Raw genomic sequence first — 27,336 nt, 5'->3', positions numbered from 1 at the left:
ATGGATGGCTGACAGGAGATATGGAGAAGGTGATGAATCAGCACTATAGTGACCTCATGTGAATGGAAGAAACTGAAAGAAGAATATATATTTAACTGAACTGCAGATCTGATAAAGTGAATCAGACTGTTAAAAGTCTGCTGGAGTGTGTAAATCTGAACTCATCAATTGTATTTTTTCAGTTCTGTGAATTAACTGCCACTAGCAAGCAATTTCTAAAAATATCCACCACCGGATGGGAAATGTGCTGTTTATCAGAGCTTCTTCAATTCATGAATAAAACCCTCACAGCCAGGAGACCCAGCAGGATAATAAGCTTCTTGGGCTTAAGACTTGGACATTGAAGGTATCTCATATTGTAACACAACAGCTATTTGAGCTAATGTATCTGCATTTCAACTGCATTGGATGTAAATGCAGAAGAAGATAGTGATCCCCTTCGCAGACACAATTTCCAACATGCAATAGGAAAGCATAAAGAGAGGTGTATTTTGAACTGGAACAGCAAAAATGTCTGTAATTCAAGTCACAAGACCACGACAGTCCACGGAGGCCTTGGAATTAACATTGAGAGACAACAGGAAGCAAATACTTAGTGTATTTGTCTGAAATTCTTTTCTCTCTTGATAGAGGTGATAAATTTCTTTTAAAATGATGGGTTAACAGCAAGTAAATAGCAAAAACAATGCATTTCATACACCATATTAATCAGTCACTCCCCATTGTATGAAAGGTAAATCACACTGGGTGCTAAGTAAACAAATCTTAGGTACAGTGGCAATTCCAGTTTGCACAAAACTGTTTGACAAAGCACATTTTATAACAGGGAGAATTGCAATTGGCAAGAATGATTACTTATGTCAACTGTAAACACATGCACAATACATGCAAACAGTAATTGTGAAATATGCAATTTATTAACTGCTAAAATCGCACACTTTGTCATCTTGCTCATCAGCACAATTCACAAGAACACTAATTTAAGGAGGAAATTAAAATTTACACTGTATGAGAAGGCAGTGCTGATTGGTGGGCTACTGGAAGGATTGTGAGAATGCACTATTTAATGATGATTGAGAGGTAAGTGCAAAACTTTGTTAAAGTTTATAAACTAGGCAGTTTGACTAATTGGTCAAGGCATTGCCTTGAAAATTGAACCAGAAAAAAGTTGACACTTATTTTGTTAAGTTGTTGTCGCTCCTGGTCGCTCTCATAAACCTCAAGTGTTTCCATAACATTGGATATGAGTTGGGATTCTGAACAGATGATAAAATAGGGTATCAGAACTTGTTCTTCCAGGAAGAAATAATGCTAAAAGATTTCATGATATCTAGAATTCTTAGTAGGAAAAAGATATTAACCTCCACGTCCCTAGGCCAGAGAATACAATGAGAGAAGTAAGAGATAGGAGAGAGAGCAAAATTTAAAGGTAAGTCAAGGGCATATACTGTTGACTTTACTTGAGCTCAGTTTCTCATAGCATAAAAGCAAGGGCTAATAGTATTTAGTACATTGCAGGTTAAGCTTAGAGTTCAAAGCTTTTCCTAGTGATATGGAAAGGGATTTTCTAAATTATAAATTGCTATGAAAAATATCACCAAACATGTACACTAGACTGCCAGTACTTAGAATAACTGAACTACAGCCAAACAATGCACTGTGTATTGCATGTGTTACTACAGAGCTTATAGGTTCCAATCAACATCATGCTGATCACCTGTAATCTACATTAATTGATATACTTACAATATTTAACATAGGTAATACTGCAGGAAAACTGATAGTTTAGCAAAAGTAGTCGATAAAATATGGATGGAACTACACCTAATGCTCTTTTACAACAAACAATGAAAGCCAAACCAGTGGTCAGTTTTATAAATTGGATGTGGGTGATTTTTTTTCAAATTCTTGGTACATTGAATGAGAAATCTGCATCTGAGACTGAAATCCATGTTTCTCTCTTTCATGTTATTACAGACTTGTTTGGTTGGCCAGAGAAGGCTTTGTTCAATTTGAAATTGTCGCCTTGAATAATCCCTGAAAATGGCCTTAGATCAAAGCAGTTTGACAGGGTTTATAATGCGGATGAGTGCGCCCCATGCTTTACTTGAGATTTGTGCATTAGGCTGTTCAAGTTTATAATGTAGGTTTGCAGAACAGCCTACATCCACTTCTGAGTTCTTTGAATACCCACTGTCCAGCAAAGGTTGGCTTAACTGTTTGGACAATAGTGCCTCTACATTTTATGGAGAAATGTTAATTTTGAAGCAAGTGTCCTAATAAAAGAATGACAAGCCGCATCTCTTTCATAACCCATCCAACATAATGTGGGGATCCCTGATAATGAGCTTGTTCTTGCAAAATGCACAAGACTTCCAATTTAATCATCTTGGGCCTACAAATGCACCACATTAGTCAATATGACAAGGTTAGCATTTCAGAGAGTATTATTAATAAAGAAATTGTTCAAGTATAATGTTCTTTGCAGCAATTAAACTGCAATTGGTAAAGGGGCTGAAACAGAATGTGTGTTATGAAACTGTCCAGAACCAGCAAAATCTCCTTCCTCTAACAGGCGTGGTTGCTTTTTTCATTATTTTATGTCTTCTGACTGTTTAATTTGCTTCTAAAAATCCTGTAAAACTACAAATCAAATTGCTATGGCCTTAGGAGACAGATACAGTTATGATTCGTTAATCGGACCACATTTGTCATGTTAACATTTTTGCTGGCTAAACAAGACTGCTTTTGTTAGTGAGTCACATTTACACATGAAAAAAATACATTTTCTTTGCAAACCACATCAGATTATTCAAGCCTCGAGATTGGTAAATATCCAGAAGAACCACTTTTAACAAAGGACTGTGGCAACTGTCACTAAAACAAAACAGTAGAAGTCCCCCTGAGTGATTGAAGCTGCTACACGTTAAACCATCACGATCCTCAGACAAATTATAATGTTAAAATTAATCCGGTCTTTAATTTGAGCATAGGAAGCCAATGCATAAGACACAAATTTATGTTCAAATTATTCCCAAGACTATTACCTCCAACAGTGTTTAAATTGTTTACTACCCTTCAAAAGTAATTAGAACAAATCACCATTTGATAATGAGAATGTTTATCATCAAACTTTTCCCCTGAAGATGGCTGGGTTCTTTAGATTCATTTTCCTACCTTTTTGGTGAGGTGTGTTGAATTTGTGCTCCATTTAGCTTTTGCTGGGGACTCTGCAGAGGTGCATTGTTTTTTTTTCTAAAAGATCTGTTGCAATGATGCCATGCTGAACTGGGCCCAAAATCTACAATGATGCCATGCTGAACTGGGCCCAAAATCTACAATTCACCAGAATTATCCTCACTCCACAATTAAACACCCGTTAACATTGCAAAAATATATCGCTTAAGTCAGAAAGAAGTGTGGGCCACAAGTTAAAAACAACCCCAGCATGTTAAGTAAAACACATTGCAGAACTATCGCAGTCATATGCTTTTTTGACCACTAGGACATAATTTTTCACATAATTATAACAACCACTTTCTCCTCTACTGAGTAACTTTGTGTTAGGAAGGAGCATGGGGCCACAACTCTGATGCTTGTGTTTCAGTCTGAATCTGTCAAAATTATGCATCGACCCACAGACATGGAGCAATGAAAATGATTCCCTTCAGTTTTTCCTTAGCTGCAGCTACCTTCAGAAGTGATTAGCCGAAAATTGTCAGTTTGACAGTGTTCCTGACTTGTTTGGAATAAGAGTCAAACGCACAACCATTGAGCTAAAAGGAGGTGCTTCCAGTAGGGAGCTCATTTCTTTATTACAATCATTTCAACATATTTATATCGGTCTCTCTTTTTAAATTAAATATTTTTAAATTATGTGTCCCATGAAAATCACATTCGAATTTGTGTGGAAGCTTAAGGAACTTTGGGTACAATTTCTCCACATTGTCGTATTTTATTGGGTCATCCAAACGGCTTTATACATGCTTGTTATTTGGAGGATAACTTTATCAAAAATGAGAATATAATTGCAGTTTTTGGGCACGTCCAAGTGGATCAAACTGTTCAAACGTACGTGAAGCAGTGTAGGCAACAAGGGCCATTACTTGGCCTTGTGAAAATCTCTCCCCTTTAGTGTTGGAAAGCACAAATCCCTCCCATGTTACACGTGTGAGTGTGTGCTGCAAAGAAAGGCGATACAAAGTGGATACAGAAATGTTCTTGTGACTTCTCTAACGCCCTGTGTATCCTGGAAATGAGGTAAATTCTTAATCTGAACATTTTTGTATCTGTTGGTGAATTGTCTATAGTTTATTTCTGCAATCCTGTCAGATATCTATGCTGTTTCTGAACCTTTGTCGTTACTTAAGTAATCTCCTTTATTACTGTTTTTTTTCCCTGTGCAATCAACTGACATGAGGCCACCTACTTTCAGCAATGGGAAAACATGTGGACAAGTATATAAGTATGATGTGGAATGAGCTGCAGCTCTACCCATTGGGAAGGGTTAAGCCATCTTCGCCCGTTTTGATTCTAACACTAGCTCAGATGAGCACAGCTGGGCATCTCTTTCTCCCCCATATGCTTAGGTATTTTCCTAACCAATCTGCTCAGAGTTCTTATTATACACCTCTGTAGGAAGTGGGTCTTGTACCCCAGTCATGCTGACTCAGAGATAGGGAGATTATTTTAAATCATCCGTAAGATATAAGTGGTTATTTTACGAATCAACCCATTCCGAAATGTTATTACACACCTCTCAAGCAGGTCGGACTTGAACTGCAGCTTCCTGCTTCAGAGGGAGAAACACTACCTCTGCACCACAACAGGCCCTTCCTCCATGCGTTTAGATATTTTATTACCCACCTCTAGAGCAGGTTAGACTTGAACCTGAACCTCCTGCCTCAGAGGTAAGGACACCACCATGGCATCATAAGATCCCCAGAAGCCTCTACTTAATTGTTTTAATTTAACCTATTTTTCAAATTAACATGCTCCGAGATGTTATTACACACCTCTGCAGCCGGTGGGATTTGGGCCTGGGCCTCCTGGTCCAGGAGTAGAGACTCCATCTCCACACCACAAGTGCCCCCCCGCCACCCCACCTGCTTAATCTCTGCAGTCAACATCAGATCCTCCCCACTCTACCTATCACAAATTAAATCATGCATTTTGACTCTTGTTCATCCTGGGATTATATGTGGGGCAAAGCTGCTCAGAGCCTGAGTTTTCACCATCTATTTCATTCACTTGGTTTTATAAATGTAGTTTTGCGGAACAACAAATGGAACTTTTCACAACTCCCACTTTTCCAAGGCTATTTATTTCCTTCTTGTTAAAACACTTGGGGTCGGCGTGAGTGAGTGAGTCAGTTAGTGAATGAGTGAATGAATCAGTGAGTGAGTGAGCGAGTGAGCGAATGAGTTAGTGAGTGAGTGAGACAGTGACATGGGAGGGATGTTAACCCTGTCCTGCCTGCTGTGAATGTATCGGGTACCATTGACAGATTCCGAGCCCCATGTGTCTGATCTGACGAACAGCCTAGCATCTTGCTACACCACCCTGGAAGATCTGGGAGATTCAATCCCTGACCCCAAGTGTTAGTAAGATGTAGTCTCTGATCTCTGAACTTGGGGATAGGGTTGGGCTGGAGGGGAATCTAAACCCGAATCCCAGGGTGCTGATCGGGGTGGGGGGGTTGGGGACAGGTCTAATTCTCCAGTGGGTGGATGGGTGGGTGGAGGGGGGGGGGGCGCTGTCCTACCCTAGGAGGGAGGAGGTTGATCCTGGAGGAAGTACCAGGTACAGAAGGGGTTGTAATGTGTGGGGGTGGGGAGGCTGTAGGTCACTGAGCTTCGTGGCAGCATCCCCACGCCTCCTGGTTAACCATGAATGCTCCACCTTGCTGCAGCTGCCAGGTCTCTGCAACTGGTTACCCCTGAAGCAGTGGCCTCATAAACATCTTTTTTTTAAAAAAAAGCCAACCTACCTCCTGGGACTTTCCCAAAAAATCAGCACCTTGGAGTTGGCTCCCTGGCATGTTTCCATTCCTTGGGAATTTAAACTCACACTGCTTCTCAAATCCCACAACCATCCCAATGCTAAACTTGCCCATTCATCTCATTCCAGCATGTTTGCCTGGCTTCGGAATGGCTTTATCTTTGGAATGGTGCGGCTAGTCTGATTCTCATCACTCAGATCTGAAGTTATTCGGTAATATGTGGCTCAGTTTTGTGAGACTAGTTTCCTGAACAATGTAACTGATATGAAGGACACAAGACAATGCAAATGGAAAATAATTAACAAATAGCTTAGATTTTGAAGACGATTCCTTACGTTTTTGGATATAATCTCATGTTAGTAAATTACATCAACCCAGACTCCTTGTTCTCCTTCAGCTCTTAGCAATTTACAGAGAAAATGAGTTGGTCAGTGGGGGTTTGCCTGGGAGGAGGGGCTGTCCATAACCCATGCTTTTTGCAAACTGGGATACTAAGATGTCAACTCCATGTAAAACATTATATTTTTTAGTAATTTGTAATTACTTCGGAGTTCATCTCTTATATTCGATAATTTAAACCTTCAAACCACACAGCAACATAAAACTGGTGTGAATGCTCTTATTGCACACTTCAGTTTAAAAGTACTTGCGTCGATATGAAGCTTCAGAGTTTCAGCATTTGAACATAATTTATTTTGGTTATTGTTGAAATCATCCACCGCAGAAGCGCACTTACGTGTTTCGACCAGGGGCTTGCCTAGTATTTGCAGTCAAATCTGAATTCTCAAACAGTATTCTTAGACCAAAAAGAATTGCAGACCACCTTTAATGACGAGATGGGAAATTTTTCAGAACACACACCATTGAAGTGCTACGGCAAATCGATCATTGAACAAATTACAGGCTCTGAATATCTGCAAAAATAACGGTTCTCAAAACTCCGGCAGCATAATTTGTCGAGGCTACTCGCTTTTGCTTCCAGCTAGACATACGCATGTATCCTGCGCGCTATGTTTGGGCAAATCTTTCATTTCTCTTTCATTACTCGGGCATGTACTGTCACTTAATTCTTATGTATGCAATCCTTCCTGACAAATATGAGCTGCTGCCTGGTAATTCGTTTGACGTTCATTCTGTTCTTTGCTCTAATTATTGCTTCTTTCTCTGACATTGAATAGGCCGTGCTGCCAGAGTCCGATAGTACACCTGTCAGACTGGTCATGGCACTGTCGAATGCTCTTTTGTGCCAATTTGATGTCAGAAAATAGAAGAAGAAAAAAAATTAGAGGATAAAGTCCATTTGCATATGGTTTCACCCAATGCATGGGTCAGCAGCTTTATGAAATGACAACGTAGGGGGTGGGTTCTAAGGGAAAAATTTGCACCTTTGCAAATCTGGCTCGACCAGGGCAGATCTGTAAAGGAACATTAATGCACGCACAATGCCCTATACCAGATCTGGATTATATGCCCAATCAGATCAATTAAGAAAAAGAACTTGTAAGATACTAGAAAGCACCCCCTTTACCCTGTTCTACTGGTTTCTTCCTCCCAGCAAAAGTAGCTTCTCTGTTTAAGATATGCAGACATGTTAAGCCTGTAGGGACTCTGCATTTTTGTGAGCGAGAAAATATCATTATTTTATCCAAAGCAGTGTCAAGCAAAATGTCAGACATGTTGCATTCGGTCAAAGTAATCAAGGGATTGCAAGTTAAGAAGCCAAAATCATCAACAGACTCCCCAACCAATGATGAGCTTTTCAGTGCAATTCATTATAAATAAATGTTGCTGCGCCTTGTATTGCTTTGGGTTTCTAGCAGGAATACACAACAGTATTTCTGCAATAATAAGAATTTGTAATTACTTCGGAGTTCATCTCTTATATTCGATAATTTAAAAAGATTTTACACTAGATTGACATTCAAGAATCTGGTGCAGAAGACCCCAGGAATCATTTACTATCTGAAAATTAAATCAAGGGTATAAATGAGGGCCTTGCAATTTAATGGTTAAAGTGCTGTTATATTTTTTGGAGATTCTATTGAGGATGAATTTTTAAACCATTGGATTACTAATATGGAAATATATCCAGTAAAATCTCCAACCACTTTATACAAATACTCCAGAGAAGGAAGGAGCAAGTCAACATTTCTTATTTTTAAATGCTCAAGTTTCCAAACAACAAGATGCATTCCCTTCTGAAGATGCACTCTTGTCTCAGATTATTGCAGCTCGGAAATGGTTACACATGCAAGTTGTTTTGTCACTTACACCAGAAAGCAGCGTGGAATCCCATTATTCCCCAAAGACTTCTGCCCCTTGAGTACACAGCAGTCATGATACCACACAGGCAGAGATTGTGAAGCGAGTCAGGCTTATCTGACATGAGATGATTTATTTCCGTTACTTTTCTACTTGCACAGACAGGGGTGGCAATGGAAACCTGTTATAGTTTCCAGGACAACATGAATCTTTTAGCCAGGACGACAGAGTGCAAACATTAGGACCACATAATTATTTTTAATGATTTTTTTTCCTTCTGAAGTTAAATATTTTTCATCAAATGAGTTGACAAACCTGAGTTTCAAATTCATTTCTTCACACACACCCCTTCTGTTTTGTTAATTCTTCTGATCAAGAAACAATTGATGAAGACTTCACGTGTTTTTGTTTCTCTCTGTCACTGCACACTGCCTTTGGCTTCATGGCACCTCTAAGAGGTGGCTCACAGTGTCGTGAGAGAAGAATACTCTTTCAATCTCTTCCATCTTGTGTTGCTTGAGTGGGCACTCACTGTCCAACCCTGCCACACCTGCCCCAAAGATCAATCCACAAAGCATGCTGGGAGATGAGGCAAAGCCAGTCTGAAGGGTAACTCATTTCTGAGCCCCATTTCCATGTGCATTGTGCTGAGGTAAAAGCTCAGAGTGTGCCCCCACTGGAGGCAAGCCAAGGTCAGTCTTTGTGAATTCCTTGGCTTGGCCCTGCTGCCAGCCATTTACCTGGCGATCACAACTTTAGGCCCAGTCATCTACCTCTCACTCTGCTTCTTAACCAAAAAGACAAAAGAGAAAAGTTTGCTCTCTGATGAAGGGTCGAGGCCCGAAACGTCAGCTTTTGTGCTCCTGAGATGCTGCTGGGCCTGCTGTGTTCATCCAGCCTCACATTTTATTATCAGCGAAAAGTTTGACTAGTTTTCTACACTGCTTGGCACTTAATGATCAGTTTGTTCCTTGGAATTGTATCATTTGACATGCAAATTTTCTGTTGTGGCAAACATTAGCTTTCTAATATTTGCTCACAAGCCCTTCAAGTGAGTGAAAAACTGACACGTTGGCCTATGCAGAGAGGTTGGCCAAGCCTGATTTTAAAGGCTCACAATTTACATTTGTTAAAGTTATGTCCTCACTGGGCCACAACAGACACCAGCCGTAACATTCACCAACACAGACTGGAGCTGCGTGGTCTGTATATCCAGTATTGCTGAGTGATCACAGACAGAGGAACCTGAACCACAACTACATTCAAATTTATCTAACAACCCTTTGGATGCCTCCCAAAGAAGTTCACCATTTTACCCATTGAATTGCACTATACTGGACAACTAGGCATTAAATGCTTTTTGATGAGAGGTCAGATATGCTGAAAACTAACAGGAGAATTTAAGGATAATAAAGTGTGAAGCTGGATGAACACAGCAGGCCAAGCAGCATCTCAGGAGCACAAAAGCTGACGTTTCAGGCCTAGACCCTTCATCAGAGAATAGATTTCATTGAAAAGCAAGTGGAAAGCAGAAAAGAAGTGACTGTGGGTAGCCAATGGAGGAAGGTTTCAAAATCATTAAACCTCCTTAGGGTTAATCCAGTAATGCAATTTCAAATTTAAATGAAAAATAATCAAGTAAGAAACTATTTTAGCAGCACTTTCCATTAAGTAGACCACTGAATGAGCTCAGTGGCTGAATGCTTATAAGCCAATTAACAATGTGTAGTAATTATTCTGATATACAAAATGATACCAGGCACTTAAGAAGACATCAATCTTTAATTGGTTAACCATTCTTTAATCTTACATGCCTACTTTTCTCGTTTAAACATTGCTGAGTCTAATTCACCCTCATTCTTGGATTTATTTCAGCTAACCTCTTCTGAGTTATTCAAAAAATAGTTAATTCAAAGAACAAAAGGATGGTGACAGAGGAGGAATGTGTTACCTGTTTGTTCAAGTATTGGGTTTCACATGATAAGGTGATGATCTGGCATTATTGTTCATTTGAACTAATCCTGATCATGACAACAAATGAAGCCAATAAAGGATTCAGCTTGTTATGTGGTCGTTCTTTTACAAGTAAGTGTGCTTTACAACATGTGATCTACAGAGCTGCAGTGGTCTTGGCTTCCAGGTAATGAAGTGTTTCATTTAATTACTGCTGTCTAATCCCAGGTACAGCCCAAGGTCTCATTACTCCAATTTACCACACATATCAGCAATCAAAATATCAATAAATCCTTATTTCTGGGATTGATTAGCTTCTGTTTTTTTGAGATTTGAGGATGATAATAAGCTAGCTGAACAATTTATAAAATGATCTTGGTTATTTTGACATATGTGCTCATACTGTTTGCATTGCTACTTTATTACACCTCATCTACAGGTGCTGACTTCACTGGAGCACAGTTTGACAAGTATCAGCAATCTAGCACATGAACACTCATTCTTCATAATGAAGTTTAAACAATAGCTAGCGTCAGCCTGTTCAAACAGAGAAACCACACTGCTGAGCCCGATTTGCTCCTCATTTGGGTAGAAATGCATCTGGGTTCACTCTCACACCAGGAATTGACAGCTAGCAGGTCAGAGGTTGGACTCCAATAATGGCTTTGACACATAGGCACGCTGGCTCATTGGCACAAGGCGCATGCCTCCCTTGGGTCTTGGGATTGCACATATCTGTCCTGATTTTTCAGGGGCAACAAAGACTGATTCTGATCCTTTCATCTCCACATCAGGCCACAATCCAGCAGGATGTACGCTACAATGTGGTCACAGATTATACACAGCTAGGCTCCTTACTCTCTGAGAGTTTCAGTATTACAATGGGTCACTGTGCTGCCTGGTCTCTCTATGTTATAATGTGTGTGTGCGTCCCAGTTTCTCTGTATGTGTGTCTCTAACACTCTCCGTTCGATAAGACGATCAGTCTCAAATAGGGTTCGGTAGTGAGATAGGTAGCCATTTACATTCTCTCTATTGACCAGGAGGCTGGTTTCCCAGGAGCACTCTGAGCCTGGCCACTTTTCCTGGAAATCGAAGTTAAATGTGGAGGGGCTACACAGCCACACTTCTCATCATGTTGCTGCCTCATGTTCAACTCCCTGTGTACATCTCCCCATGTCGCTGCATTGTGTACACCTCTCCATATACACCTCCGTGTGTCACTGCATTGTGTACACCTCCCTGTGTACACTTCCCCATGTCACTGCATTGTGTACACCTCCATGTGTCACTGCATTGTGTACATCTCCCCGTGTCACTGCATTGTGTACATCTCCCCGTGTACATCTCCACATGTCACTGCATTGTATACACCTCCTTGTATACATGTCCCTGTGTATACCTCCCTGTGTCACTGCATTGTGTACATCTCCCCGTGTCGCTGCATTGTGTACACCTCTCTGTACACACCTCCGTGTGTCGCTGCATTGTGTACACCTCTCCATATACACCTCCGTGTGTACACCTCCCTGTGTACACTTCCCCATGTCACTGCATTGTGTACACCTCCATGTGTCACTGCATTGTGTACATCTCCCCGTGTCACTGCATTGTGTACATCTCCCCGTGTACATCTCCACATGTCACTGCATTGTATACACCTCCTTGTATACATGTCCCTGTGTATACCTCCCTGTGTCACTGCATTGTGTACATCTCCCCGTGTCGCTGCATTGTGTACACCTCTCTGTACACACCTCCGTGTGTCACTGCATTGTGTACACCTCCCTGTGTACACTTCCCCATGTCACTGCATTGTGTACACCTCCATGTGTCACTGCAGTGTGTACATCTCCCCGTGTACATCTCCACATGTCACTGCATTGTATACACCTCCTTGTATACATGTCCCTGTGTATACCTCCCTGTGTCACTGCATTGTGTACATCTCCCCGTGTCACTGCATTGTGTACACCTCTCTGTACACACCTCCGTGTGTCACTGCATTGTGTACACCTCCCTGTGTACACTTCCCCATGTCACTGCATTGTGTACGACTCCACATGTCACTGCATTATGTACATGTTCCCTTGTCACTGCATTATGTACATCTCCCTGTGTCACTGCATTATGTACATCTTCCCTTGTCGCTGCATTGTGTACATCTCCCCATGTCACTGCGTTGTGTACACCTCCCCATGTCACTGCATTTGTACACCTCCCGTGTCATGTCATTGCATTGTGTACATTTTCCTGTGTATTGTGTACACCCCCCATGTCAGTGCACCGTGTACACCTCTCCATGTCACTGCACTGTGTATACCTCCTAGTGGGAGAAAACACAACTGATGAAGCAACTGAAGATGGTTGGGTCTGAGACATTACCCTTAGGAACTCCTGCAGAGATGTCCTGGAGCTGAGATAACTGACATCCGACAACTACATCCATCTTTCTATGTTCCAGGTATGGCTCCAACCAGCATGAATCCAGACAAAGGTACTGCTGCCTGTTGTCAGGGCTTGCAATATATGCTCAAGTTGGAAAAGAACTTGGAGTAGGAGGAGGAGAATCCAGTTGTCATGGTCTGTGTAGGTAACTACGACATAGGTAGGACAAAGGAGGTGGTTCTGCATTGTAAATTTGAGGAGCTAGCTGCTCTCACGTTAAGATGCAGATCCTCAAAGGCATAGTTTTCATTTTTTTACTCACTCATGTGATGTGGGCTGGGCCAACATGTGCTGTCCTTGGGGAAGTGATGGTGAAATGCATTCTTGAACCACTGCAGCCTATGTTATGGTTTTGACTGGGGGTGGTGGTATGCAATCTTTCATCTAAGATTTTGGTTACAATGACATTCGTGTTCCTTCCCCAAAAACGTGGCTCACTTAAAACATCTGAATGATCATTCCCTTAATCCATTAAAACTGTAGAGTCTCCAAGCAACTGTGGGGCCTGGAAGCAGACAGAGACTAGGAAGTCAGCCTGTTATGCATGTTCAATACATTGGTAATTAAGATTTATCTGAAGGGCATCGTGTGTCTGTCTGTCTGTGGGTCTTTGTATGCATGTGTGTGTAACCGGTGTGGGAGAATGTGGGTTTCTGTTCATGGAGCACTGAAACCAGGACTGGGGAAAGTGGGATCTGTATCAATCTCCATCCAAACTGTGCTGGGGTCAATGTTCTTGTCAAGTCCATAACCTGGGAAGTCGTGAGTATTATAAACTAAAGAATGGAGGTAGCAGGTCAAATTTGGGAAGATGTAGACTCAAGGCAAAAGGGGAAACAATCAACCAACAGTGAGAAAGGGAGAGAGAGTACAAATCTAATGATCAAACAAACAGGTAAGGCTAGAATTTACAAAGTGTAAGAGTAAAAATAAAGGCTCCATAATCTGAATGCAGGTTGCATTTGAAAAAAGAAAGATGTACTGGGTGTGCAAATGGAAGTCAATAAGTATGACTTGTAGCCAATGAGGCTACAGGATGATCTGGATAGGGGCCTCAATCTTGAAGGGTATTGGACACTTAGGAATGACAGGAAACGGTGGAAGGGTGGCTCTGTCAGTTAATGGCGGTATTTGCACAATGGAGACGGATGAATTAATTTCAGGAAACCAATATGTGGAAACAGTTTGAGCAGAAATGAGAAATTGTAAAGGTTAGAGGTCACTGGTTAGGGAGGTGTAGAGGCCCCCTAACAGTAAACATATGATAGCATGCAGCATAAAGGGAAAAAAAAGCAATGAGAGCTGTCAGAAAGATATGGCGTTTAAAATAAAAGCTTTTAATATACTTGTGGACCAGGAAAGTCAGATGGGCAAAGGGAGGCTGAAGAGGTCAGATGATTTTTTTGGGATAGTTTCTTAGAAAAATATGTTCTCGAGCAAACCACCCAACAGACTATTCTTGACCTGGTATTGTGTAATGAGATAAGGACCTAGTAATAATTTTCATTGTGAAAGTACCTGTAGGCAGCAGTGGCGATAATATGACTGAATTTTACATTCCATTTGAGGGAAAGACAGTGGGTCCGAGACTATTTTTTAAAGTGTAATTACAAGGCTATGAAAGCAGAGTTGGATAAAGTGGATTGGCAAATTAGGTTAAAGGATGGTTCAATGGAGATGTGGTGGTAGATATTTAAGGGAATATTTCAGAATATATGGAATAGATGTATTCCAACAAGTAGGAAAAAATAAAAGCAAACTTGTCGGAATAGTATATTGGCATGGATAGAAGCAGACAGTTGGCTTAAATGGGTCTTTTTCAAATTGGCTGATATAATGAATGGTGGGTCATAGGGATTGGTGCTGGAGCCTCAACTGTTTACAATATATATACAAGGGATGGTTATTTTAATTGCCAAATTTTCTGATGGCACAGAGAGGAAAGTAAGTTTTGAAGAGGACATATGAAGGCTACAAGAAGATATATATAAGCTAAGAGCATAGGTAATTGTGTGGCAAATGTGAAATTTTCCATTTCATCAGCAAGAATGAAAAAGAATTCCCTCGGTGGTGAGAGACTGTAGAACTCTGATGTGCAGGAAAGGTCTCAGTGTTCTCATGTATGAATCATAAAAGGTTAGTATGCACGTACAGCAAGTAATAGGGAAAGCTTGTAGCATGTTATCATTTTGCACAAGGGTAACTGAACACAGAAGTATAGAGATGATTAATTAGTTCTCCAGGGCATCAGGGAGAACAATTCTGGAGCACTCTACACAGAATTGATCACATTATTTAAGAAAAGATGCAAATACATTGGTTTACCAGACTGATAGATGGAATAAAGAGTTTAGAAGAGTAAGAAGTAACGACTGAAGCATAAGAGATCCTGACAGGGTAAATGAGCAGGCAATATTCCTTCGTAAGGGAAAATCATGAACTAGAGGTCAATATCTTAAGAAAATCAGGGCTTGCCATTTAAAACAGGGATGAGGTAAAGTTTGTTTTCTCATTGAGTCAAGAGTATTTTGAACTCTCTTCCTGAAGTGGAGTTCTTGAATGCTTCTAAGGGAGAAATAGATAAATTCTTCTTAAGTATGGGGATAAAAGGTTATCAGGGCTGAGTGTGAATATGGATTTGAGATTACGAACAAAACAGCCATGAACTTGCTGAATGACCTACTCCTGTTCCTGAGCTGTATGTTCTCAGTGTTGCCGCAATGTCAGCATGTTTCAGTGTTCCCTTATTCTGAACATCTCCCAGTATCTCTATACCCCTGAGCTCATCATTGTATACAACTTCTCTTGATTATCGTGCTTTCAGATCCCCAGTCCACAGGTTTCAAACCACAACAATTATGAATATTGTAAAACAAGACCAAATTGCATGGTCATAAATAAAGCTGCAAAATTGGGGAAATAACACCTACTGAAAATAGAAAGTGTACGAAAGTAATCTGAAAACTCTTTTCTTGGATCTAAGCCTTACGCATGCAGCTCATATACTAACCTGAAATTATAATATATCAAAAGACAGGGGAAGATCTCATGTTCCAAACAGCTGTACTGCAGAATGTCTTATTTTAATTGGAAACAAACCAAATACTGTATATCACAGGTTTACTCAGCATTTTGTGACTGCTTTGCTGTCTGGTTGACAATCTATTTTTGCTGCTTTGCTGGGAGTATGCCAGCTGGATGTCTTATACAACTGACAAACATATTATTTACAGAAGCAGTTTCTCCAAGGGGACTCTCAGCCGAGCCTTTCCAGTCCCAAGCCAGTCACACCTGGTGACCCCAACGCAGAAAACATATTTACTGGCAGTAAGTCATGTGGGGGTCTGTAATTTGGACTTTATTCCATGAAGGAGGAGAAAAACAAGCCCATAAGTTATCAACTCATGTCAGTGGTTGAAAAAGCGGACACATCCTAAAAATTGAAATTTGAAATGAAGATACTAACTATGAAAAAGACCATGGGTTTTAATAAACCCAAATTCAACACAACAAAGGATTTTACATAAAGCAAATTTGTTTTCCAGTCATTGCTGGAAGACCTTTTAATGCCTGAAACATGCTATTAACATTGTCAGCACCATGAGTGGCTGGTTCAACTCAAGAGCAAAGACAGCTGATTTCACTGAGAATTGATCATTTCTTTCCTTTTCCATCCAGGGAATTGTACTAATAGTAGAATGAAATTCATCTGAATCGTGCTGCCTTGACTGATCACATGACATGTGACATCAGCAAGAGACAGTAGATTCTAATGTAGAATGAGCATGTGAAGAGAGAGGTCTCAGGCAATACACTGGAGAGTGGTATTTGATAACCTACTATACATGGTGGTAAATAAAGGAATGTTATAAATATGTAAAGAGTTGAAGAGCCTTGATAGTAATAAGGAGCAAGCTTCCTCTGGGATAATGTACATGCAGACTCCCATACACAGCCAGAGATACTCCAGACTGGCATCTCAATGTTCAGGCAGCTTAAACGACAAGATGATGCAGGATGGCAGAGAAAAAAAAAATCCAAAACCAGGATTTGAAGTTAAAGTAGGATCCAAGGGATATGGGCCAAAAAGGCAGGCCAAGTCCTCAGAAGACTTCAAGGAAAGGATACAGCTAGAAAATAAGGATTCCAAAGGCAGGGAAGAGGAGCTCTGGAGAATTTGTCAGTCATAAGAACGGGTAATATTCTGGAGAGGAAAAACACAGAATCAATGAGATCAGCAGTGGGAGCTCCGGAAATGGCATTTTCAATGCTGTATTCTAGTTTCAGGTTAGATACGAAGGAGCAGTACATCCAACTCAGCATGCTTTTATACATTGCAAGTCCAGTAGCTAATGATGTCTGATAAGTCAAAGAGAGGAAGTAAGTATTATGGAATATGGTTCATTGATTAAAGCACTCGATGTGTACTTTAGTCCTAAAATAAATCTTGACGTAGAAGGGGTGAGACTTAATCAATCATCTCAGTATTCAAGAGAATCAACAGAAATGCTTTTAATGAATTTATATTGTCTCACAAAATGTTGTGGCTGCAGAACTTTGAAATGATGCACTAATTAGAAACATAGAAAATAGGAACAGGAATAGGCCATTCAACTCTTTGAACCTACTTCCCTGTTAAATACGATCATGGATGATAACTCATCTCAGTGCCCTGTCCCTGCTTTCCATCCATAGCCTTTGACCCCTTTAGCCTTTAGAACGGCTTTGTAAAAAGATCCAATGTTTTGTCTTCAGCTCCATCCTGCAGAATTCCACAGGCTCATCATTCTTTGGTGAACAAATTTCACCTCATCTCACGATTAGTTGGCCTACCCTGTGACCTTTAACTGTGCCCCCAGTCATCAGGAAAATCCTTCCTGTGCTTACACTGTCTAGTCTTGAAATCCATCCCATTTCAGTTGTCATGAAAGATTGGCCAGTTTTTCACAAAGATGGATGCCAACCTTGAACCAACAGCTATGTTTGCTGACCATATTTAGAATCATAGAATCCCTACAATGTGGAAACAAGACATTTGGCCAAACAAGTCCACACTGCCCTTCTGAAGAGCATCCCACCCAGACCCATTCCCCTACCCCTGCATTTCCCATGTCTAACCCACCTGACCTAAACATCCGCGGACACTATGGGCAATTTAGCATGGCCAATCCATCTAAGCTGCACATCATTGCACTGTGGGAGGAAACCGGAGCACCCAGAGCAAACCCATGCAAAGGGGAAACATACAAACCCCACACAGTCAGTCACCAAGGGGTGGAATCGAACCCGGGTCCCTGGCACTGTGAGGCAACAGTACAAACCACTGAGCCACCATGCTGCCCCACTGAACCAATTGGTCATGTTTGCTTCAACCATTTGGGATCTCCTCTGCACCAGGGATTTTTAAAATGGCTGTGTCTGGAATCTTGGAAAGGAAACCAGGAACCAATTGCTTTATGAATGACATCCTAGCGCAATGCAAAACAAAGAAGGAAGACAACCGAAGGGGCAGAGGCATGTTAAAGGCAGTATAGTGTACAGGCTTCTCTCCCACTTATCTGTCCCTCTAACCCCAATGACCAATCCCTACCACTCCCAACCTGCACTCACCTATCACATCCCACCTACCTTCCCATGTTCCATCCATTCTCTATTTATTTCTGAGTTCCATTCCCCCTCCCCATTTCTGAAGAAGAGTCCCAACCCAAAACATCAACTTTCCTGTCCCTCTGATGCTGCCTGGCCTGCTGTGTTCCTCCAGCTCTACGCTGTGTTATATCAGACTCCAGCATCTGCAGTTCTTACTAGTTCACAGTATACAGGCCTTGTATTTCAATGAGAAATGCCAGTTTTCTAGATTAGTGATTACATTTCTAGGACACATGATACAAGAACAAGGCATCAGAATAAATCCAACGACATGAGCCATCCATGAGGTTGCAGCGTTGAAGTGCACACATGATGTCTAGCACAGCTTATACATGGTGCAGTGAGTAGGAAAGCTTACCCATAACTGAGTCAATCTTAATTAACCCATTGGAGAGCTTTTGAATAAAGGTTGGTGTCAGGAACAGATAACGATTTTTAAAAAGATTATAAAGGAGCTACTTTTCATTGATGTTTTAGCACATTAAGTAGCTCTAGAGGTAGATCCTCCACAGCATTTGAAGCAGTCCTTATTCAAGTGCAAACTAATAGAATGGGAAAACTGCCCGATTTACTTTGATAACACAGCAGGACAGCCAATGTCAGAGGAGCAGGAAAGTTGACGTTTCAGGTCAGGAAGAAGGGTCCTGACCTATAACTTCAACTTTCCTGCTCCTCTGATGCTTCCTGGCCTGCTGTGTTTCTCCAGCTCCACACTGTGTTAGCTCTGACTCCAGCATCTGCAGTTCATGTTACTTCTATTTTACCTTGAACTTTGACAGAGATATGCAAATATAGTGGAAGGGGCAGATATTCTAGATGATGATGGACCATGAGGTTTTATTAACAGTTTTGCGATTGAAAGAGATCTCAGATGCCTCTGCACGTACAAAAATTCAGTCTCAATCGACGGTATCCTCCCATGGCCCAGGCAGAGCACATGTAACTGAAGGAACATACTGAGGGTAGTATCAATCCAGTTGAACAAGATATTATTCTATGGTAATAACCAAAAATTTACTGACAACCCAAGGCAAACTCAGACAAATTCCTGTTGCTTAGAAATCTGACATGAGTGTACAAAAGTCACACAATTCTGTCTTCAAGGAGGTCGAAATATAATCCAGCAAAACAAGTGCTGAAAAGGTAACCTGAGCAGAAAGACTGACAGTAACCATTCTGTGGTTGTACACCTGAGTTGCTGCGAAGAGACATCCATCCTCCACCAAAAAGATTGTGAAGATACTGATGGAAAATAATCTCAACTTAGAATTAGCTCTTACTCTATTATAGAGCAACACCAATGATTAATACTTCCCAGCAAAGTGTTAATGTCAAGGAGATTAAAAATGGGTGTACTGGTTTTTAAAACATTGTTTCAGGCCAACATAACCTCTCATGGTATAATAATGAGAGAAAGGCCATAGAAAAGAAAGCAGCAGAGATGGTAAAACTATGGGTCAAGGTGCTTTCAGTCTTCAAGCCAGACGGGAAAGTCTGATTAAGAAACAGGAAATTAGAAGACATGGACTTCGGACAAATTGGTCGACTGAGGATTTACATTTTCCAGGCACCTTTTGCGATATTCTGGATAAGGAAGGCATTGATCTTACTTGAGCCAGAAGTATGGATATGGGCCAGTCACTCCTTCACTACATTAGGCAGTGTACATAGCGGTATAGCTCATCTGAAGACACAGTACCTCAGAAGATTTGGTTCCACATAGTGCTATCACCCTCCTGTGGAATGTGAGTGAATTCAATCAGGATGTCCAGTCAGAATTCCAGATCGCCGTTACCATGAGAAGTCGAATCCTTGTGAATCAGTGAGAAGAAGGGGCTCTGCAGCTCTGAACACAACAGTGAGAGTGAAGCCAAGCCTGAAGGGGCAGCTGCGCTGAGGCTGCAGCTAAGAAGACATTTGTGGCAAGGTTCAAGAGGCAGTACTCTAAATGCAAAAGGAAACTTTTTTTACTGCGAACTATACCATCAAACACCATACCCTATCCCAGCAATAACAACCAAAAGAGAATCCCCCTCGTCCTCACGTACCACCCCACCAACTTCCGGATGCAACGCATCATCCTCTGACACTTCCACCATCTGCAATCCGACACCACCACCATTAACATTTTCCCTCCCCAGCCTTGTACGCTTTCCGGAGGGACTACTCTCTCCGTGACTTCCTTGTCCGCTCCACACTCCCCTCCAGCCCCACCACACCTGGCACTTTACCCTGCAACTGCAGGAAGTGCTACACTTGCCCCCACACCTCCCACCCTCACCCCCATCCCAGGCCCCAAGAAGACTTTCCACATCAAGCAAAGGTTCACTTGCACATCTGCCAATGTGGTATATTGTATCCATTGTACCTGTTGTGGCTTCCTCTACATTGGGAAAACCAAGCAGAGGCTTGGGGACCGCTTTGCAAAACACCTCCACTTGGTTTGCACTAAACAACTGCACCTCCCAGTCGTGAACCATTTCAACTCCCCCTCCCATTCCTTAGGCGACATGTCCATCCAGGGCCTCCTGCAGTGCCACAACAGTGCCACCCGAAGGTTGCAGGAACAGCAACTCAGTCCGCTTCGGAACCCTGCAGCCCAATGGATTTCACAAGCTTCAAAATCTCCCCTCCCCCCAACGCATCCCAAAACCAACCCAGCTCGTCCCCACCTCCCTAAGTTGTTCTTCCTCTCACCTATCCCCTCCTCCCACCCCCATTTCCTACCTACTGACCTCATCCCGCCCCCTTGACCTGTCCATCCTCTCTGGGCTGACCTATCTCCTCCCTACCTCCCCACCTGCACTCACCTTTACTGGCTCCATCCCCGCCTCTTTAACTCACCTGTCTCCTCTCCACCTATCTTCTCTCTATCCATCTTCAATCTGCCTCCCCCTCTCTCCCTATTTATTTCAGAACCCTCTTCCCCTCCCCCATTTCTGATGAAGCGTCTCATCCCAAAACATCAGCTTTCCTGCTCCTAAGATGCTGTTTGGCCTGCTGTGTTGATCCAGCTCCACACCTTGTTACCATGTACAATGATATTATTTACTTCATTAACTTCAACAGAGAGTAACTACGGATTTCCAAGGTGCAAAAAGATTTAGGTGTTCAACACTACAAGTCACAAAATGTTAAAATGCAGGGGTGGCATGTAATCAACAGGCCAATGGGATGCTATCCCTTATTACAAGAGGAATTGAACACAAAAGTTAAGGAATTTGAGACTCAGCTGTACACAGCATTGGTGAAGCCAGACCTCAAACGTACTGTGCAATTTTGGTCTCCTTATTCAAGCAATGACCATCTTCTAGAAGAGAGAATCTAACCACAGCTCCTTGACATTCAATGGCATTAACATCACTGAATTCCCCACTATCAATATCCTGGAGGTTACCACTGACCAGAAACTGAACTGGATTAGTCATATGAACACAGTGGCTACAAGAACAGGTCAGAAGCTGGGACTACTGTGGTGAGTAATTCACCTCCTGACTTCAAAAAGTGTGTCCAACATTTACAAGTCACAAGTCAGGAATGAATATGAGTGAATTCTACTGGATGAGTATAACTTCAACAATACTCAAGAAGCTTGACACCATCAGGCCAAAGCTGCCTGCTAGATTAGCACCACAACCACAAATATTCACTCCCTCCACCATTGATGTTCGGTAGCAGTAGTCTGTGCCATCTTCAAAATGCACTGCAGAAATTCACCAAGGCTCATTAGGCAGCACCTTCCAAATGCAGGACGCCTTCAATCTAGAAGGACAAGGGAAACAGGTACATCTGCTGCAGGGTTCCCTCCAAGTTTACCATCCTGGCTTAGAAATATATCACCATTCCTTCACTGTTGCTAGGTCAAAATCTTGGATCTTCCTCCCTAACAGCATTGTGGGTATACTTAAAATAAGGAAAAGGGATGCAGTGGATCAAGAAGACAACTCACCATCATCTTCTCAAGAGCAACTAACAACCCAGCCAGTGATGCCCATGTCCTGTGAATGTAAATGCATTGGGAGGGGATTCAGAGGAAGTTTACTCAATGGGTTGTGCTATGCGGAAAGGTTGAGCAGGCTTGGTTGTTCTCACTGGAGTTTAAATGAGTGAGGAGTGATTTGATTGAAGCGTATGAGATCCTGAATGGTCTTGACAGATGGAGGTGGACAGAATGTTTCCTCTTGTGGGTCAGTCCAGAACTAAGGGGCACTGCTTTAAAATGAAAAGTTGCCCTTTTAGAACAGAGATAAGGAGATCTTTTCTTCTTCTAGCAGAGGATGGGCCAATTTGGAATTCTGTGTTTCGAAAGGTGGTGGATATGGAGTCAATGAATATTCTTAATCCAGAAGTAGATAGATTCTTGTTAGACCAGGGAGCCAAAGGTTATCAGGGATAGATGGGAATGTAGAATTTGAAACTGAGAGGTCAGTCTAATCTTATGGAATGACAGAATTGGTTTGAGGGGCTGAATGGTCCATTTCTGCTGATATAGATAGTAAGAACTGCAGATGCTGGAGAATCTGAGATAACAAGGTGTGGAGCTGGATGAACACAGCAGGCCAAGCAGCATCAGAGGAGCAGGAAGGCTGATGTTTCAGGCCTAGACCCTTCTTCTGGTCTATTTCTGCTCCTATTTTTGTATGTTTGTCTGCATCAGCCATGCATTCTCACCATTCACCTCCTCATCATCTATTGCAAATTAATTCTGGGCTAAGGAGTGATGGAACTCAAGGTATTTATTAATCTAACAGTGTTTCAAATGTTATTAATTAGTGGTTCACTTTGCCCACATGGTCTTATTGGGTATTTGTAGGATGTCCACTCCAACCCAGTTTACTGCTCATTCTGGGGGTTTCTGTAATGGGAGATGAATGAGTGGATTGGAAGGAATAACCCTAGAGATGGTGATGAATCTGTACCTTCCTGTCCACACTCATGAGATATTCGTGAGCCTGAGCTAATATCTCACGACTTGTCCGGTCTGCCTGCTTCTGTAGGGTGTAGCAATGCTTAAGCACTTCCCCAATACTCTGATGTAGGAAACTTCCTCAGGTTGCTTCTATCTACAGGAAGATGCAAACAGGAGAAGGCAGAAATAAAAGTTAAAATGCAGATGACTTTGGAATAGAATAAATCTTACCAGCTGGCAACAAAGTTGAGGAATGAGATATTGAATGGAGAATTAAATTATCTGAAACTTACGTCATGGCCACCCAGAGGAAAATGCCCATTTCTCCACCAGATTATCCTTACTACAGGAGGGCTTTCACTACCTCAATCCTCATTGTCCACAATGTCACAGATCTCTTCTTTGTCTTAGGTCTAAGTAAAGTTGAAGAGCTTGTATCACAATCTGGTGAGGTACAAGCTGTTGCATGAGGGAAATCAGGCAGCAGACACACTGGTGCATTGCAGCTGAATCTTTGTGGACGTCCCCTCTGTCCTGTGGCTGAAGGGCAGGCACATAGTGCTGCCCTTGGCTTTGTTGTTATTGGGCTCTCCTCATATTCATCAGCAGAGATGGAAGTGTAAGCTTCTGCCATGATGCAGGAAGAGTGAAGTGAGAGACCAGTAAATTGATTTCTCAGGAGTTGTCAATCACTTGTCAAGCAGTGAAGAGACACTCTGAAGTAATGCGGTGTGTACCCCTGAGTTAGGGTGCTCCACCCTGGCCTTTTCACTGCACAATCTCTCTCTATTGTATTTTCAACTGATTGATCATGGTGTGTTGCTGACAGCTCAAGAAATAAATGCACTGCCTTTTTTACAGTATTTAAATTCCTTACCCAACATCTTCATGGACTGACCTCTCACTTCCAAACGCTCCAGCGTCAAACCCAAAATTTCGTGGGATATCAGGATTTTAAATCAATGATATTTTTAGGGGATTTAACGCCCTCAGTTTCTCAAAACCACCATATCTTAGCTGTGAAAATTCCCCAAAATATTCTGCAATAACCTGTGTAAACTTTACAAGATGAATGAGCTGATGTTTCTTTCTAATAGTATATAAAAAGGTACAAACCATTTTTGAGCTAAAAAGCAAGTTGGATTACAGCATTGGATAGATTATTAACCTCAGGGAAATTGAGAGAAAAAGATTTATGAAGTCAATTGCAAATCAGTTTAAAAATCAGTTAAAAATTATGTTTAGTTTTCAGACTGAGACACATTAAGAAGGGCTAACTAAAACAACCAAATCTAATTTGTTGCTACCATAAACATTATTTGAGCTAGGACATGTTGGATCATCTTTATACGACAACAATTTATTAGCATGAGTTCTTCAGTAACAAAATATTGATGCCTCGATATTCAACCTGACTTACACTTTCTCATACTTAATTTTTACTGTTGCCTCCAAAACATTATGTAGAATGCTTGTGGGGATGGAGGGAGGGAGGGTGGTGTTGGCTTGGACGGGTAAATGCCAGAGACTTAGTACAAATGCCATTTAAGAACAATTCCCATTTTATGTATTTAAGTATCCATTTCTTGTTCTTCCAGGTAAGTCACAGACTGTATTCCTTCCATTTCTTAGTGTTATTCCAACAACAACTGAGAATTAGTTTCAGGCTATCTAATTTTAAATTGTTCATTATCATATGGCTGTTTGAGGGATCCTGCTGTGTGCAGGGATAGACCTAATTGACCCGACTGCAGGATCACCCTGAGATGACGTCTATAAATACAAGTCCTTTTTTAATTTAATTGTACTGTAACTCCTGACTCCAACAAGTCGGTGAAGCTCTCCATTAATGTGCACATAGCTGTTGCTAAAGCATGTTCGGGTTCTCCCACTAAGATGGTGGCTCTGCATTGTTTAGGTCCCAGTAACTTTTAACCAATAAATAAATGGAATGCCAATTGTCAGGTTCTAAAAAATTGTTGCTTCTGAATTATAGGGTATTTAGACGGTACATTAGCTCTCTCCATCTAAACAACACAACTACATGACTGTGTTATCTCTGCAATTCTCTGAGTTCTGGGTTTGATATTGAAAGTGAAAGAATGCTGATTGCTTTCACCACTTTCCAAGCACCAACAGATACATGAAAAATTTATGGGTGGAAACTTCCCATTTGCAGTAAACGTGTTTTGTAGAGTGAGAATCCTGGTGCCAAGCCCTCCATGGCTTGGAGTGACTTTTCTCATACCATCATGTGGTATGAGTGGGCGGCACGGTGGCTCAGTGGTCAGCACTGCAGCCTCACAGCGCCAGGGACCCGGGTTCGATTCCAGCCTCAGGTAACTGTCTGTGTGGAGTTTGCACATTCTCCCTGTGTCTGCATGGATTTCCTCCGGGTGCTCCGGTTTCCTCCCACAGTCTAAAGATGCGCAGGCTAGGTGGATTGGCCATGCTAAATTGCCCATAGAGTTCAGGGGTGTGTGTGGGTTATAGGGGGATGGGTCTGGGTGGGACGCTGCAAGGGGTTGTGTGGACTTGTTGGGCCGAAGGGCCTGTTTCCACACTGTAGTGAGTCTAATCTAATCTAATCTCCCTTCCACCTATAAATATGCAACTGGCTCTTTGGTGACCGGACTCGCGCAACAGAAGAGGCAGAAGTCATTGCCAATGCCAGAGGCTTGTCTGTGGTCCTGACACTGGCTCCATCTGAAAGCACAGCTGTACACCTAGCATTTCAGACCCAGCAAGCCAGCAGCCACCCCTCACACCGTGCTGTTTGATCATTACAACAGAACAGTGATTCCTGTTTGCAGTGACTGTTCCAGATAATTCCAAATTTCATTTGTTCTCAAGTTTTAAACAGCATTTCATTGTTCTTTCTTGACTTTTGAATGTAATTCCATAGTAGTTGAATTTCTCCCAATGGTGCAACATTTACATTTTTTATTTTGAAATAATTAGGGAACCATTTCTCTAATTCACCCTCAGGACACCACCAACCCTGCTGTCACTGACTGCAGCTGCACATGTGTGAGAGGTGCTCACCCAGTGTTGTAGCACCAATTAATGCACTGCATTTGCTGAGGCTCCATACCTAACGCTGTTCTGCATGCACCAGTCTGCATCCAGGCCAACACCACAGTAGAAAACAGGCTGCCTACTGTAGTTGCTCAATAGATTCAAAGTGGCAGTGCTTTGAAAAATATGGCCATCATTACTATCTCAGGGGCATTAAACTGTTGGCATTTGGTCATGGGTCTGATTGTGAGAAGGGGAAGATAACTGCCAAAAATAAAGCTTTGCGTGTGGCTGGTTGGGAACATCAGATTAAAAAGCGAGGCGGAGGGTCGTGTAGTAAGGAAAATAAAAGAAGCACTAGGGTGCCTTTGAGAAAGGGGCATGGTGAATATGGAGAAACTGTGAAAGGAAGTGGATGGTGAAGAATCAGAGCGGAAAAGTGAAAGGGAAAAGGAAATGGGAAATCTTCCTTCCCCTCCTTTCCATTCACTACTCACTCTCTGCTCTTCTCTTACTTGCCAGTCACTTATTTCTCCCATTCCACTCCTCATCCCTCATGTCCCAGCATCATGCTTAAAACCTCAGTTCCTTCCCTCTACTTGTCATGAATATCATCCCTGCTCTTTAATTCTCAATTGTGATGCCATGAGGGTCAGCTGGTGTTCTTACGTGTGCGCAGGCACGCACACACACACACACACACACACACACACAGACATAGAGTTGTACACAGAATCTCAGATATCTTACATTAGTCCCATATCCTTCTAAACTCTTCCTATTCATACATCCATCCAGATACCTTTTAAAAGTTGTTATTTTACCAGCCTTCTGGTTGTTCATTCCATACACCACTACCCTCTTTGTGAAAAAATTGCCCCTTAGGTCCCTTTTAAATTTTTCTCCTCTTACTTTAAACGAATGCCCTCAGGTTTTGGAGATAATGGGAACTGCAGATGCTGGAGAATCCAAGATAACAATGTGTGGAGCTGGATGAACACAGCAGGCCAAGCGGCATCTCAGGAGTGCAAAAGCTTATGTTTTGGGCCTAGACCCTTCATCAGAAAAAGTTTTGGATTCTCCCAACTTTTGGCAT

General features: G+C 41.8%; 1 protein-coding gene across 8 annotated transcripts in view; it reads right to left on the bottom strand.

Moving 5' to 3' along the window:
• LOC125465563 (serine/threonine-protein kinase Nek6-like) overlaps nt 1-27,336 on the bottom strand; it is a 269,602-nt gene that overhangs the window by 51,890 nt on the left and 190,376 nt on the right. The gene's annotated exons all lie outside the window — the stretch shown is intronic.

Source organism: Stegostoma tigrinum, chromosome 29, assembly GCF_030684315.1.
Source record: "Stegostoma tigrinum isolate sSteTig4 chromosome 29, sSteTig4.hap1, whole genome shotgun sequence".
In the NCBI taxonomy this organism is placed as follows: Eukaryota; Metazoa; Chordata; class Chondrichthyes; order Orectolobiformes; family Stegostomatidae; genus Stegostoma; species Stegostoma tigrinum.
This window is presented reverse-complemented; position numbering and strand designations above follow the sequence as displayed.